Here is a 14,773-nt window from a genome sequence, read left to right as displayed (position 1 = left end):
TATGTGGTCATGCCAGGAGCTCTGGCAAACAAGGGAGAAGTTTAAGATTCAAATGCTATCCTGGCTGGGGGTGTAGCCCAGCCAAAACTACCCTTAAAGAGTCTAAGACCCTCCCTCCCTTCTGTGCCATACATGTCTTAGAATGCTAGAATCAAAAGGAATCTTACAAAACTTTTTGCGATTTTATGTGTACATAAGTTTAAAAGACTTCCAGTTTAAAAGACTGGGGTTGTGGCTCAGCGGTAGAGCGCTTGCCTTGCACGTGCAAGACCCTGGGTTCCATCCTCAGCACCACATAAAAATAAATAAGTGAAATACAGGTATCATGTCCAACTGCAACTACAAATAAATATAAAAGAAAAGACTTCCACTTTTTAAACAAGTGGGAGCAAACTGCTTTTCCTTTTAGCTCTGTATTTCTGAGTTGCACATCTTTGTTCCTGTGCTGTTGACACCTCTGCTAATGGGTCTCTAATAAAAATTCCTGGAAGGGGACTCAGATATTACAGTACCCTCTCCTTCAGTCTCCGTCTCATCCTAGACCAGGATCAGAGGTGGAGCAACTCCTTACCTCTGGGCTTGATGTGTGCAGCTCCCAACTCTCTCATTTCAAGTGCTGGAGGAGAAGTGAGGTTTGGAACAAGCAGGTAAGGGGTGAGATCTTGGTCCAGAAACCAAGTAGACAAAGAATAGGGAAGAATGGTACAGGACATTGCAAAAGGTGTTTAAGCAAAGGAGAACAGATGGGGTGGGAAGGATGCTTTCTGAATGAGTAGGATAGAAAATCTCAAATGCAGGTTATTAACACCACGGATATCCTGATTATTTTGCATTTTATCCCGTGGACGACGGGGCACCAGGGAAAGATACGGTGAGAGATTCATGTTTTAGTCTCTGCCCCAGGTGTGTGTGTGTGTGTGTGTGTGTGCGTGTGCGTGTGCGCGTGTGTCTGGGGGCGGGGTGGCCGTGTCGGCTTCTCTCTCTGGGCTGAAGTTTGCACACCTGGTAAACCAGTGAAGTAACCCCTGCGGGGCCAAGCTATCACAGTGACAAGAACTAAACTGAAAACATAAAACTGAGGCGGTCTCCCGGGGGTGGGTTTCAGGCTAGGTGGCAAGTCCTTCAGGGAAGAATTCTGAAACCTGATTCACAAATTTAAGAGGCAGACGGCTCTTCGCCTTGCAAATGAGCTGCCGCGGATCCACCGTCTTTCACTGCCCCTCTGTTCTGCTACCATCCGGATCCGCCCGAGAACCACGTAGGAGACGCTTCCCGGGCTCCGCTTTGACGTCGCAGATACAGCACAGGCGCACGTGCGAGAGGACCAGGGTGCTGGTGTGTGGCGCTAGTAGGCCGGCGCCAGCGGATGGAAGCCAGAACCTGGAACCCCGCGGCGCTCGGCGGGTGGGGGACCCAGACGTGTGCTCAGTCACAACTGGCCACTGCGCAGGCGCCGACAGGATACCTTCGGTCGGGCGCGCGCCCGCGGCGGGTTCTCTTTTCGGCGGGCCGAGGCTGCGCGCGCACGAGCGAGCGGCCGTGACGTGCGCCGCGTTACGCCCGACGTCACGGGTCTGTGTGTAGTGGCGGCCGGGCTGCCCGTAGCGGCGGAGCCTGGCAAGGGTGGTGTGGCCGCTGGGCGCGGTGTTCGGGGTCGCACGGCCAGTTGCGGCGACTACGAGGACCACGACTCTGACGTTCCGGGGACCCGGCCGCGGAGTCGCCGCTTCTGCCTCTTCTTTGGTCTCCAGCAGCGTCGGCCCTCGGCTTCCTCCTTTTCTGCCGTCCTCCCCGCGGGCCTCGGGACTGCTGCGGCGAGAAGCACCCAGGGGCGTGAGAGGCCCCGGCCGGGGCTCCATGTGAAAGAGGAACGGGCCTGCCACCGGCCCGCGCCCGACTCCTTGCGCGCCCCTCCGGTCCCCGGGGGCCCCGCGGGCTCCCGCAACCGGGGGCCGCGGTGACAGGCCGCGCGGGGGCGGAGGGGCGGGCTCGGCGGCGGCCGCCCCTCCTCGGGCCTGCGGCTCCCTAGGTCCCTGCGGAGCGCCGGTGAGTGTGTGTGTGGGTCTGTCTTTTGGGGGCTGCGGGCCCGGCATGGGGCGGAGAGGGTGCCTGTGCGCTGCTCCGGGGCCGGGATTTCTTCGGGTGACGGGCCTGCTCCGGGAGGGTGGACCTCGGGCCCCCAGCATCGCATCCTGAAATCCCGATTAGCTTCAAGTAGGCTGCTGGTCCGTGTAGCTGTCAGACACGTACTCTGCCGGGATTCTTGTCGCAAGGTTGCCGCTGATCCCAGGGGCTAAGCAGAAATGTTACACGCTGTAAGCAAAAAACTGCTTGTCTTTGCATTGTCACAGTGTGATAGTCTATCGATTATTGTTTCTCTCTTCTCTCTCTATGGAGCATTTGGCTAGAGCTCATGCCCGGTGGTTGTGTGTTATCTCATTTCATCTTCCTAACCCTGTGAAGTGGGAACGATGCCTTCCCATCATACAGATTAAAAACTGAGGCTCGGAGAAGTTTAAGGCATTTATTTGCCCAAGGTCACCCAGCTAGTAATCGAGGAAGCCGTGATTCAGATATGTAGATAGACTTTTGTAGGACTGTATTTCTTTGACTTGGAAAAGTAAGTATGTGAGGATGAGACTGGCTGGATATTTTCATCCTGAGCGTAAATTCTAAACACCTAGATAGTTTACTTTTCCCTGACGTAGGCTGTCCGATGTGTTTTGCTTCAGCCTTGCCAAATCGTTTTCATGATTAAAATATATATATATTACTTGTAAAAGGTGGCTCCAGGCACCTTCACCTTTTATGTGGTAGAACTGGACAGGAAAAAAACATATATTCTCCTCTTAGAAAAAAGAAATATATTTGATGAAACCGCACTTTTCTTGAGAAGTTACAATTTTACTTTTGCAGTTCTTGATGCATATAGGGAACTTGTATTTGGGTTATTTGCTTGAGATTTCCTTATTGCAAAATTTGTTGCTGGATATGTGGCAATGTCAACACACGTAGTAATTTTGAATTGTCTTATGCAATGTTTCTGAGTTTAATGTCAAAATTTAATGTGTAGAATATTGCAGGAAGTTATCTTTTGATGGTGTGATTTTTTTCATTAGTGCAGTACTACTAATCAATGTTTTATAAGCTAACTGAAAATTTTCATTTTAGCATTTTCTTGTGCCATTTTTTAAACTGTGGTTAATGAAAAAGTAGAGCCAGAGTTCTGGCTATGTTGATAAATTCTCTTGAATAATTGGAGTTTCATTCAGTTGCAGATGTTTAGGAAATCTATTTATGCTGTGTTATAATATTCTGTAATTTCATTAGTATATTATCAGGTTGAAGAAAATTTGTAGTTGAGTATCTTTGTAATGCTTGTAAAGAAAAGGTAACTTTACAGAGTTAACAGGTGAATGGCAATAAGTATATTGTGATGTTGTTAGGTTAAAATATGAACATGTCGAATTTTGTTGAATTGGATTGAATTATGGTATCATCACAGAATGGTTATTTAATTGTGCTCTTGTGTTTTGAGAGAACTAGCTGTTAAGGACTTATTTTAAATAATTGTTTTTACATTATAGGCTGAATCGTTTTTGGGGGGGTACTAGGGATTGAACTCGGGGGCACTCAACTGCTGAGCCACATCCCCAGCCCTATTTTGTATTTTATTTAGAGACAGGGTCTCACTGAGTTGCTTTTAGCGCCTCACTTTTGCTGAGGCTGGCTTTCAACTTGATATCTTCCTGTCTCAGCCTCTCCAGCTGCTGGGATTACAAGGCATGTGCCACCACACAGTGTTTAAACTGAATCCTTTAAGCATTGAATCTTTAATGTTTTTGTTTTTTAAATATTTTCTTAAGCTGTAGTTGGACACAATATATTTTATTTATTTTTTGTGGTGCCGAGGATTGAGCCCAGCGCCTCACATGTGCTAGGCAAGCGCTCTACTGCTGAGCCACAACCCCAGCTTCATTGTTAAAGCTTTTTAGGTGGCGCTTTTTTCCTAGTTTGTTTCTATTACAGGGGTAAACCTATATTTAATAGGTGTATTAAAAAGAAGTTATGTTTGATAATCTGTAGTTCCTACAGTTTTAGTTAAGATTGATCTTTTTGCCTTGTAGAGTTGAAGCTCTCTAGGCACCCCCCCAATTTTTTATTATGAAACAATATCAAGCGCATAGAAAATTGGTAATAGTGAACACTCTTATGATGATCCTCTAGATTCAACATTTGTTGATATCTTGCCATATCTGTTTTATCTGTAAATACATGTATATTATTTTTGACTGGACCATTAAAAACTAAACGATTGGTATTATGACACTTTATCCCCACGTCTGTCAGTATGTGTCTCCTAAAGATAAGGACATTTTCTTAAATAGCTAAAATACTGTTATTGTTAATTTCTTTTAGGTGTGATGATTCTTTAGTGTAATCCGATAGCCTTCCATATTTAAAACTTTTATACTAAAAAATCTTTTCTGGCTTTCTACAGTGTCACTTACCAAACCAGGAAACCAGGATCCCATCAAAGTTTACTTGTTGCATTTGGTTGTTAAAATCTCTTCTAATATAGAACAGCCTCACCCAGCTACTTTTTTCTTTTGGTGGTACTGGGGATTGAGCCCAAAGGTGCTTTACCATGGAGCTACATCTCTAGCCCTTTTTTGTTTTTTGAGTCTTGCTAAGTTACTGAGGCTTGCTTCGAACTTGTGATCTGCCTGTCTCAGCCTCACAAGTCACTGGAATCATAGGCATGCACCATCATGTCCTCCCTTCTTTTAAAATGACATTGATATTTTTTAAAACATCAAAAAACAGTTGTCTTATAAAATGACTCACATCTTGTGAAATTATGTCATTTGCAAGAAGATGGATGAAACTTAAGAGCATTATTTTAAGTGAAATAAGCCAAACTCAGAAAGTCAAGGATCCTGTGTTTTCTCTCATACATAGAAGCTAGAGAGAAAAAAGAAAAAAATATATGTGTGTGAGGGCTCTCATGAAAAGGAAGGGAAAGAGTAGAGGAAAGGGACCAGGGGAGGGGAAAAAGGGAGGAAAAGGAAATACTGGGGAATAATATTGTCGAAATTTTATTGTTTTATCATGTGCACATATGAATATATAACAACAAATCCTACTATCTTGTGTAGTTATAACGCCCCGATAAAACGTGGAAAAAACGATTCACATTCTGAATTTGTTAGAAGTTTTCCTTTCATGGTGTCATTTAGCTTGTTCCTCAATTCCCCCATACTATCTATTCCTGTAAAGCATGCTTAAAGGGTTGATTAGTTTCAAATTAAAAATTTGGGACAAGAATTCCTAAGTGATGATGTGTACTTCCTATTGCCTTCCATCAGAAGACATATACTGGTCTGAGGTTGTGGCTCAGTAGTAAAGCACTTGCCTCACACAGATGAGGCACAGAGTTGAATCCTTAGCACCCATAAAAATAAATAAATAAAGGTATTGTGTCTATCTACCTAAAAATATTAAACAAAAAAGATACTATTTATTCCCATTATTTGTGATGCTGTTTGTTTAATTTGTTGTGGGGATAATTAAGGTAAGGTCTATTTCTCACTGCAATTAGCATGTAAACTCTGACATAATAAATTAGCACAGTAGTGCTAGCCTGTTCTTCAATAATCTTTCACCTAACAGTTGTAGGATCTGTTGATGATCCTTGTTGGGTGAGCTTTTGAATTTCAGGTTAATAATCTTTTGTTATAGATGGAAACAAAAATCACAGAAACTGTAAAATATCTTGTGCAGCTACATTAATTAGAATCCCATTTTATGGATTTTTAAGATTTTTAACGATGAATCTAAGGTATCTCCTATTACAAGTTTTAAAAGAAACCTGGTTTCAGAAAAATGGGAAACCAGATTTCTTTTAAAACTTGTAACAGGAGATACCTTAGATTCATCGTTAAAAATGTATATTCTTAAAAAGTATGTTTAAATTTTTCTCAGTCAACATTTGTTGCACAAGAATGGCCAGAAATAGAAGGTAAGATTAGATCTACTAAAAAACATTTTGAGGAGATTGTGTATTTTTGGTGTATTGGTAGGCTTTTCTAACTGGACTGAGATCTGGATTCTAATCTTTTTTTATCTTTTGTGATGCTGGGGATCAAACCCAGGGCCTCACATCCATGAGGCAAGTGCTGTACCATTGAGTTACATCCCTTGCCTCTGAATTCTAGTTTTAATTGTATTACTATGTGTAGTTGAAGAATTATAAGTTTTGGGTTGGGGGTTATGTAGCTCAGTGGAGGGCAGGCATATTTGAGGCCCTGGGTTCAATCCCCCAACACCAAAAAAAAAAAAAAAAAAACACAAAGGAAGAGTTACATGTTTTTAAACTTTACTTTGTATTTCATTTCATGATGATTATGTTAGTGAACATTTATGAGTAAAAAATGAATTAATTTCTTTTTATATATGTATTTGTTTTAATTAGTAGAATGAATTAATTTCTAATGATGAGATATGTTAATTATATTTAGAGATAAACCTCATTTTTATTAAGTTGGATAGAAGTAAATCAAATACATATAACATAAAATTGATTTTCCAACTGAATAACATTTAGTAGATTTTTTTTTCCTTGTTTTTGTGATCTTCTTGCCTTGGCCTCCCTGCCTCAGCCTCCTAGTAACTGGGATTACAAGTGTGTGCCTCTGTGCCTGGAAGTAAATGGTTGTTTTAAAGAGGGTTTCATGATAGAATTTCCTTAAGTAACCCATTATCATTAAAAATATGATTTAATTCATGAGGCAGTTTACATGAAATTTTTTCACTATTTTTTTTTTTTTTGGTAAATCAGGATAAACTATATATATGGAAACAAAAAATTTTCCCTTTATTCCCAAAAGTACTCCTTTAAAGAATGTAATTCACTTAATCCCTATACCAACCCAGTGAGTTACTTACTATTATTATATCTATTGCAGATGAGGAAACAAAACTCAGGGACAATAAATAACTTGTCCATGTTTCTACATCTTGTCTGTGATGGAGCTGGGGCTTGATTTAGGCAGTCTGGCTCCAGAATCTGTGCTTTTATTTATTTATTTTTCAGGGAGTAAGCCTGGGGTACTCTACTACTGAGTGATATCTCCAGCCCCCGCCCCCTTTAAAAATTTTTTTTTTGTAGTTGTAGATGGGCAGAATGCCTTTATTTTGTTTATTTTTATGTGGTGCTGAGGATAGAACCCATTGCCTCACACATACTAGGCAAGTGTTCTACCACTGAGCTATAGCTCCAGCTCATCTCTAGCCCTTTTTATTTTTATTTTGAGGTAGAGCCTCATGAAGTAATCCCAGACTGGCCTTGAACATGCCATCCTCCTGCCTCAGCCCCTGGAGTTGCTGGCGTAACAGGTTTTTGCCATCATGACTGGCCAGAGTCAGTGCATTTATCATGCTGCCAATGAGCTTTATCAGGACAATGAGAAAATTGGATCTGATTTACCAAAGTGTAATACATATTATCATTTAGAGAGTATGTACTTTGTCCCATGGTGGGTAGGGTGCTTCCAGAGGCCTTGAAAAATAGGCAATAGTTGAACTAATTTAACAAGTCCTATATGTTAACCAACTGTGCTTATAATATTTACTGAAACATTTAAAATTACAGAAAAGAAAATAAAGGTAGTAAATAGCTAAGAATATGAACTTGGGAGTCAGGTCTGAATGTGAGTCTTAATGCTTCTATTTAATTTCTTTAAACTTCATTTTATGTATTTGTAAAATAATAATAATAGTACTTATAGGTTTGTTATGAAATTTATTTATTTATTTACTTAAAAAAATATATATATATTTTAGTTTTAGGTGGACACAATATATTTATTTTATTTTTATGTGGTGCTGAGAATCGAACCCAGAGCCTCAGGCATGCTAGGCGAGCGTGCTACCACTTGAGCCACATCCCCAGCCTTGTTATGAAATTTAAATGGGATAATGCTTAACACAATATCTAGCATGTAAGTGTTCAAAAAAATCAAATAAAAAATCAATTCAGTTTTTGTAAAAATATTCCACAATCCACGCAGTTCATTTCTTTATTTTGATGTACATAGATGCTCTCTTACTTAATATGATTATTAGGGTTGGTAGTGTTCAGTTTAATTTAAAAAGTTCTAATTTCAGGGGAATAAAATGACACATTTTTATCTTAAATATTTTATATTTCAGGGGAATAAAATGACACATTTTTATCTTTTTTTTTATATTTATTTCTTAGGTGTAGATGGACTCAACACAATGCCTTTATTTTTATGTGGTGCTGAGGATCGAACCCGGGTCCTGCCGGTGCTAGACAAGCACTCTACCGCTGAGCCACAATCTCAGCCTCCATTTTTATCTTAAATATTTTATTTTGTTTAGAAAACAGAAATGTAAAGCAGTCTGAGTATATGATCCATCTAGAGTTATGTGATCTTTCTATCTAGTCTTTTACAGTTGATTCACCTATAACTCATTTAATAATAATTTTTTTTTTAGACTTTGGGTCTTTCTAGATATTTGACATAATTTTCATTTTCATAGAAACAACTTTTTACATTCACTGTTTCATTAGTTTATATATTTAATTAATTATTACAAGTCATGAACATAATTCTTGGTAAGTTTATGGGAGCAAAAATGTAAGCTTAACTAGTTGTGAATGTTTACTAATTGTCAAATTAGTATTTGTCAAATTTGTCAAATTTGTTAAGGAAGTTGGATGAGAAAATACTGTTGCTTTGCCTTCTGGTATCTCTGAGTATATGTATCTATTATTAAATAAATATTTAAACCAAAGATTCAAAGCTACATAATCATCTCAGTTTTGTTTCAGCTCTTTGAAGAATATTCTTTTTTAAATGTCTGTGGTTTTTCTTTGTGTTCTAGTTCCTTTAGAATGTGAGGTTTTTAGATTAGATCTCCATTCTCTTATCTGTCATCTTCTCTCAACATTTTCATCTCTTTGTTATTTTACTTTTCATTTTAGTAGATTTTCTTGGGTTTGACCTCCATGCTACTCCATTGTTTTGTTCTTTATAACCTTCTGAGACAAATGAAATAATATTTTAAATCTCATATGAGTATTTTAGTTATGCATTTGAATCTCTGTTAATCTTGGCAATCCTTAACCTCTCCTTTTTATCACATCCTTGTTTTGCATCTCAGCCTGGTCTCCTTTTTGGCTTTTTGTTCCTGTTTCAGAAGGCATGTCTTCTGGCCTTGAAGGCCATCACCCTATTTTTTATAAATTTCAGACTGTATTTTGGGAGGAAGGAGAAGTAATATTTGAGTGTCTCCTATATGCCAGAAACTTCATTCTAGTGTGTGTGTGTGTGTGTGTGCGCGCGCGCACGTGCGCGCTGCTGGGGATTGAGTGCAGGGCCTTGCTAGGCAAGGACTCTATCACTGCCAGCCCTCACTCCAGAATTTTTAATTTTACAGTAAGCATGGTTGATCCTATTATCCTATTTTACACGTGCAGAAACTGGCTCAGAGATGTGAAGGATCTTGCTCAGACTCAAATAGTCTGGTTGGGATTTTGTATGGCTCTTTCAGTTAGAGCAAGGGTTCCTAACCCTCTTGTGGCTTCCACATTGCTCACATGTTCTCATTATATGCAACATTCTCTGTGGGAATATGTGCACTGGAATCTTCTGCGATGGGTCAACATAGCTAAAACAACCCTCTCAGATTTAGATGTTCGTACCGCTCATCTTTTGTAATTACTAAGCCATAGAGTTCTGATCAGTACTTGAGTAAACCTTAATGATGTCTTTCTATTACATAAAATTTTCAGTAGGATGAGAATAAGCTAATTTATTTTATTTTTTGGTACTAGGAATTGAACCCAGAGATACTTTACCACTGAGCCACATCCCCAGCCCTTTTTGAAATTTGTATTTTGAGACAGGGTCTCATTCAGTTGATTGGGGCCTTGCTAAGTTGCTGAGGCTGGCCTCAAACTTTCCATCCTCTTATCTCAGCCTCCCAGTTCACTGGAATTACAAGCATGTACCACTGTGCTGGGCTCAACTGATCTATTTTAAATAAATGGTATGGAAATTGTGTTCACTCTAGGAGAAAATAATTTGGAAGAGCTTAATGTATATTGCTAGAGAAGTGATGATACAATTTCTTGAGTAGGATAAACATTAAAAATTTTCATTAAAATTTAGACTCATTTTGAGTAGGCTGTGAACACTAACTCCCACATCTCAGTAGTCCAGAACACAAAAGTTTATTTTTGCTTTGTGTTTGTGGAGGGAGGAGGGTACTCCCTTTAGGAGAACTCTAGGCCAGAAATTCCTCAGGCACTTCCCAGAGTAAAACTTCCAACCCTAAGGCAATATCCAGTAACCCATGACCATGGGATAAAATTTTGTGATGCTAATTAATGAACATTGCACCATCTTAGAATACATAACTAATCTTTTCTTTATTAAGTAACAGGGTAAGATTATGTATGCCAAAGACATAGAATCACTTGTGGGAAAGTTGAGTACTAAAAGCCAAGCTAGTAAGCATGGAGCCCTGGAAAACACCAGAGAAGAACTGAATTATTCTGATATTAAGAGTGGAGAACCAAGACTACTGAAACACATTTTTGGAAATGTGTTTAAACACTTTAGTTAATAATAGGGGATCTTTTTGGAAAAGGAAAAAAAAGTATTGGAAAAGTTGTTCATTTTATACAGTCTTTTATGTCCAGTAGAAACTTAAAAATAATTTAGGGAGACACTTGGATAAGCCTAAACTTAATTACATTTTATTTATTTATTTTTTTTATTTTTTAATTTTTTTATTTTTTTATTTTTTTATTTTTTTCTTAATTACATTTTAAAAAGCAGCTCTTCCCTGCTTCCAGGGGACAAAATTTTAGGATAAACTATACATCAACCGATATTTTTCTTCTCAGAATTTTTCTGTGTCATTGCTTTTCCTTTTTCTATTCTCATGTCTCTAACCAAAGCATAGGATTACCCTTCAGTGTTCTTAGCTAACCTTGTTCTGAGTAAGTTGGTATTGATATTTGCTAATCTGATATCCACTTTAGCTAGCATTCTCTCCATTAAATCTTTGTTTGGTACTGGGGATTGAACTCAGGGGCATCAACTACTCAGCCCCAGCCCCAGCCCTGTTTTGTGTTTTATTTAGATAGGGTTTCACTGAGTTGCTTAGTGCCTCGCTTTGAGCTGGCTTTGAACTCACGATCCTTCTGCCTCAGCCCTCTGGAGTCACTGGGATCACAGGCACTGGCTCTCCATTAAAAGTCTTGCTTGCTTTTTTGTTAATGGGAGGATTAATTAGGAAGGTATAGAATCTTGCATTCCAAAGAAACAAAGATGGGCAGTGCAGAACTGGTAAAACAAAGCAAGGAAGGACTGAGTGGGCCTAGATTTGGATATGCAGGAGGATCTCAGAAGGCAAGTTGCAGAGATTTCTTGTTCAGTAAGTTGATTGGGGGGAAACTTGCATATTTACGTCATCTAAGAGTTCAGTCAAGGAAGCAAAGACACTATGTTATTTTGAAAATAGGACTTTATGAAAGGAGTTAAGACCTTATATAGTTGTGGGAGAAACTCAGAAATCAGAGAAAAATCTCTCATGTGATTTCTTGAAGCCATGGTATAGTGGCAAGTTGGAATTTGCAGGTGAATCTGAAAAGGTGAATCTGAAACCTTGTATTCCCAGCTGCTGGAATGGGGCACATGGTGGAGCTGATGGAAAGTCTGTGAAGAGCTGTTACTTTTGCACAGCTGTCTCTTTTGGTCCTAAGTCAGGCTTTGATGGTGATGGACTTGGAGTTGCTGTTTGACACATTTGGCAATCAGGAAGGAGAGCTATATGCAGAGTAGGGGAGAACAGAAATATGGTAGAATCTGTTGGCAACTCTGGTATTTCTGTCCAACAGCGATCTTCAGAGAGTAATTTGCTTATTTGGAAGAAGATTCTGGAAAATGTAGTTTGAACTTAACCAGGTTGACATAGTAACACTGCCACAGGAGTTAAGGGAGAAACAAAACAAAACAATGGAGGATGTTAAAATCGTAGGGATCCACAATGGTATTTTCTAGGTCTAGGCTCTATTGTGAAGAGCAAGTTTGCTTAAGCTCTCCAAGCCTGTTTCCCCTTCTGTAATATGGGGAAATAATATCTACCTTATAGGATTGTTAGGTTAAATGAAATGTGTGTAAAGCATTTAGCAGAGTGTCAGCACAAAGCAAGCCATTGTAGACAGTAGCTTTTATTATCAGTAGTAATTGCAGTAGTAAGGAGAAAAGATTGATAAATAGGAAGGATACATTTTGGAAGGAGATGGCAAGAAGAGAGAAGATGAGTGGAGATAAGAATATAATATGTAGTTCCTTTGTTTGAGGATATTGCAGTCTGGCTGCAGAGAACACATGTAAACATGGACTAGTTAGGAAGCTATTATGTGAAGTTATAACCTTTAAGAAAAATGACCTTGAATGGAGAGAGAGCAAATGCTGTCAGTCCAGTATAATTAGGGCTTAAGTGATACTGTATGTGAAATGCCTAGCACACTGACAGTTCACAGATCTTAATTCTTTTCTGCTCTAATTTATAAATGGAAAGATGATTTGTCGAAGAGGACAGGGAGGCCTTGAGCTGGGTCCTTAAAAGATGGATTGGACAAGTAGAAAAAGGTAAGTATTTCAGACAGCACAGACAAAAAGTATGCATCCACAAGGCAAGTGGAGCCCCTATTCTGACTCCTATCCTTTTCTGCTTTTTGTCATCTATATAATTTCTAGAGATTCTTATGTTTAACTTGGCTTGGGTTGGTTGCCCACCTCTGGACCATCAGTTATGGGAATGGTGTGGGCCCACCCTGCTGATTTGACACTCTATATCAAGAGAGTGGTTGAGGTGGTAAGTGTTAGAAGGGGTAGGTTTCCAGGAGAAGGGAGTGTCTGGAAAAAGTTCCCACTGTGGGTGAATAATTCAGTCATCCCCTTTTAGCTTATATGCCATAGTTAAGTATTATAATTCTATACCATTCCTATCAGTTGCCCAAATTAAACATTTTCCTTCTTCTCTACAATTAATATTTAAATTTATTACATTTATCAGTTTCTTGCTAGATTGTGTTCTTCTGGAATCACTTTTTTTTGAAGCACATCTTTTAGAAGAAGTTTCTTTATGCTTAGTGGTAAACTGTTTTTGCTTGTCTGAAGTTTTTAGCTCAGTTCTCAAATATGTTAATTGTCGGTGACAGTCTAGATTGATAGTTAATCTCCTTTCAATGTTTTAAAAATATTACCTGTCCAGATAGGAGGCTATCTGGATGTCTTACTAATTATGCTGTTTTATTGTGATATTAGAACATATATAATGGCTTTTGGATATTCATATTAGTGTTTCTTTTTTCTTACTATTTTTTTTAAGTGGTACTGGGGGTTAAACCCAGGGGCACTCTACCACTGAGGTATATCCTCAGCCCTTTTCATTTTATTTTTGAGACAGGGTTTCATTAAGTTGTCCAGGCTGGCCTCCCATTTGTGATCCTCCTGCCTTCCAAGTAGGGAATTCTGATCAAATTAAATCCTATAATATGTCAAAGGGTGTCAGTAAAATAAGGCTTTCAGCAATTTATAGTTTTAGTTGTTCACTTGCATTATTACCAAAATTACATTATTACCTTTTCTGTGTTAACCCTGAGGATAAACAGTTAAATCAGTCATTGTTTCTGTAATTGTAGAGCTTCATTCTGGTGGGGGACATGTATGTATTAAGGTGGCCTTATAACTTATTAGCCATACATGGGTACTTTCTAGTGTGTAAGAAAGCTGATTTAATAATTATCCTGGGCGTATATTGTGCTGATGGTTTCATGGGTGTATATTTTTCTCCTATCTTTTTAGGTTGTATACATGAAATATAGACAGCCTTTTGCATTGTAGTCATACCTCAATAAAGTGTTTTTTGTTTTTAAATATCCTTAGTTAAAAAAAATAAACTGGGGGGCTGGGGTTGTGGCTCAGCAGAAGAGCTTGCCTAGCACGTGCGAGGCTCCAGGTTGGATCCTCAGCACCACATAAGAATGAATGGAAAAAAAAAGAATGAATGAATGAATAAATAAATAATAAATAAATAATGAATAAATAAATAAAAAACAAACAAATAAATAAATAAAATATATTGTGTCCAACTACAACTGAAAATAAATAAAAATAAATAAATAAACTGGGACTGTCCTTAGCAAACTGAAGTATATGGTTTTCCCTACATATGTGAAAATGTGATGCAGTGAGTATTATGGGAGTATTTAATGTAATAATATGAATATAAATATTCTAAACATTCATAGTAAATATAAAAATTGTAAGTAATAGCATAATATTCATATAATAAAGCTATATTTAATTAAGTAGTGATGGCAATACTACTGTTGGTCTTATAGGAATGAAGCATACCTAGCTGTCAGTCTAGCCTAATGAAAACAAGAAGTAAATAGAAAAAGCCTCAGTTTGGCCAAAGAATAAATAAATAAATTCCAAATTGGATAGGTGGGAGACCATGCCCACAAATGAGGTACAGAGTGCTGAGAGTGGCAGTGAACTTAATTGGAAACAATTTCTTGAATAAGTGGTTTTGAGATGCATGTTAGGAGTAATGATTATTGAAGAGGAGGGAGAGATGAGTGGACACTAAGACCATCCCCTGAAAACCCATCTCCCCTCTTTAGTCATCTTTACTCCTAACTTGTGTCTCAAATGAGTTT

At 38.7% G+C, this 14,773-nt stretch overlaps 1 protein-coding gene across 1 annotated transcript in view; it reads left to right on the top strand.

Moving 5' to 3' along the window:
* The first annotated feature begins 1,908 nt into the window (after window positions 1-1,908).
* The window catches only part of MAP3K2 (mitogen-activated protein kinase kinase kinase 2), a 78,320-nt gene continuing 65,455 nt past the window's right edge, over window positions 1,909-14,773 (top strand). Inside the window, exon 1 of the mRNA XM_081260872.1 lies at window positions 1,909-2,046. The gene's annotated coding sequence lies outside the window, so the exon portion shown is untranslated. The remainder of the gene's footprint in view (window positions 2,047-14,773) is intronic.

Source organism: Spermophilus citellus, assembly GCF_964194105.1.
Source record: "Spermophilus citellus genome assembly, chromosome: 11".
Taxonomy (NCBI): domain Eukaryota; kingdom Metazoa; phylum Chordata; class Mammalia; order Rodentia; family Sciuridae; genus Spermophilus; species Spermophilus citellus.
The sequence above is the reverse complement of the archived record's forward strand: the minus strand, read 5'-3'. Positions and strand labels throughout refer to the sequence as shown.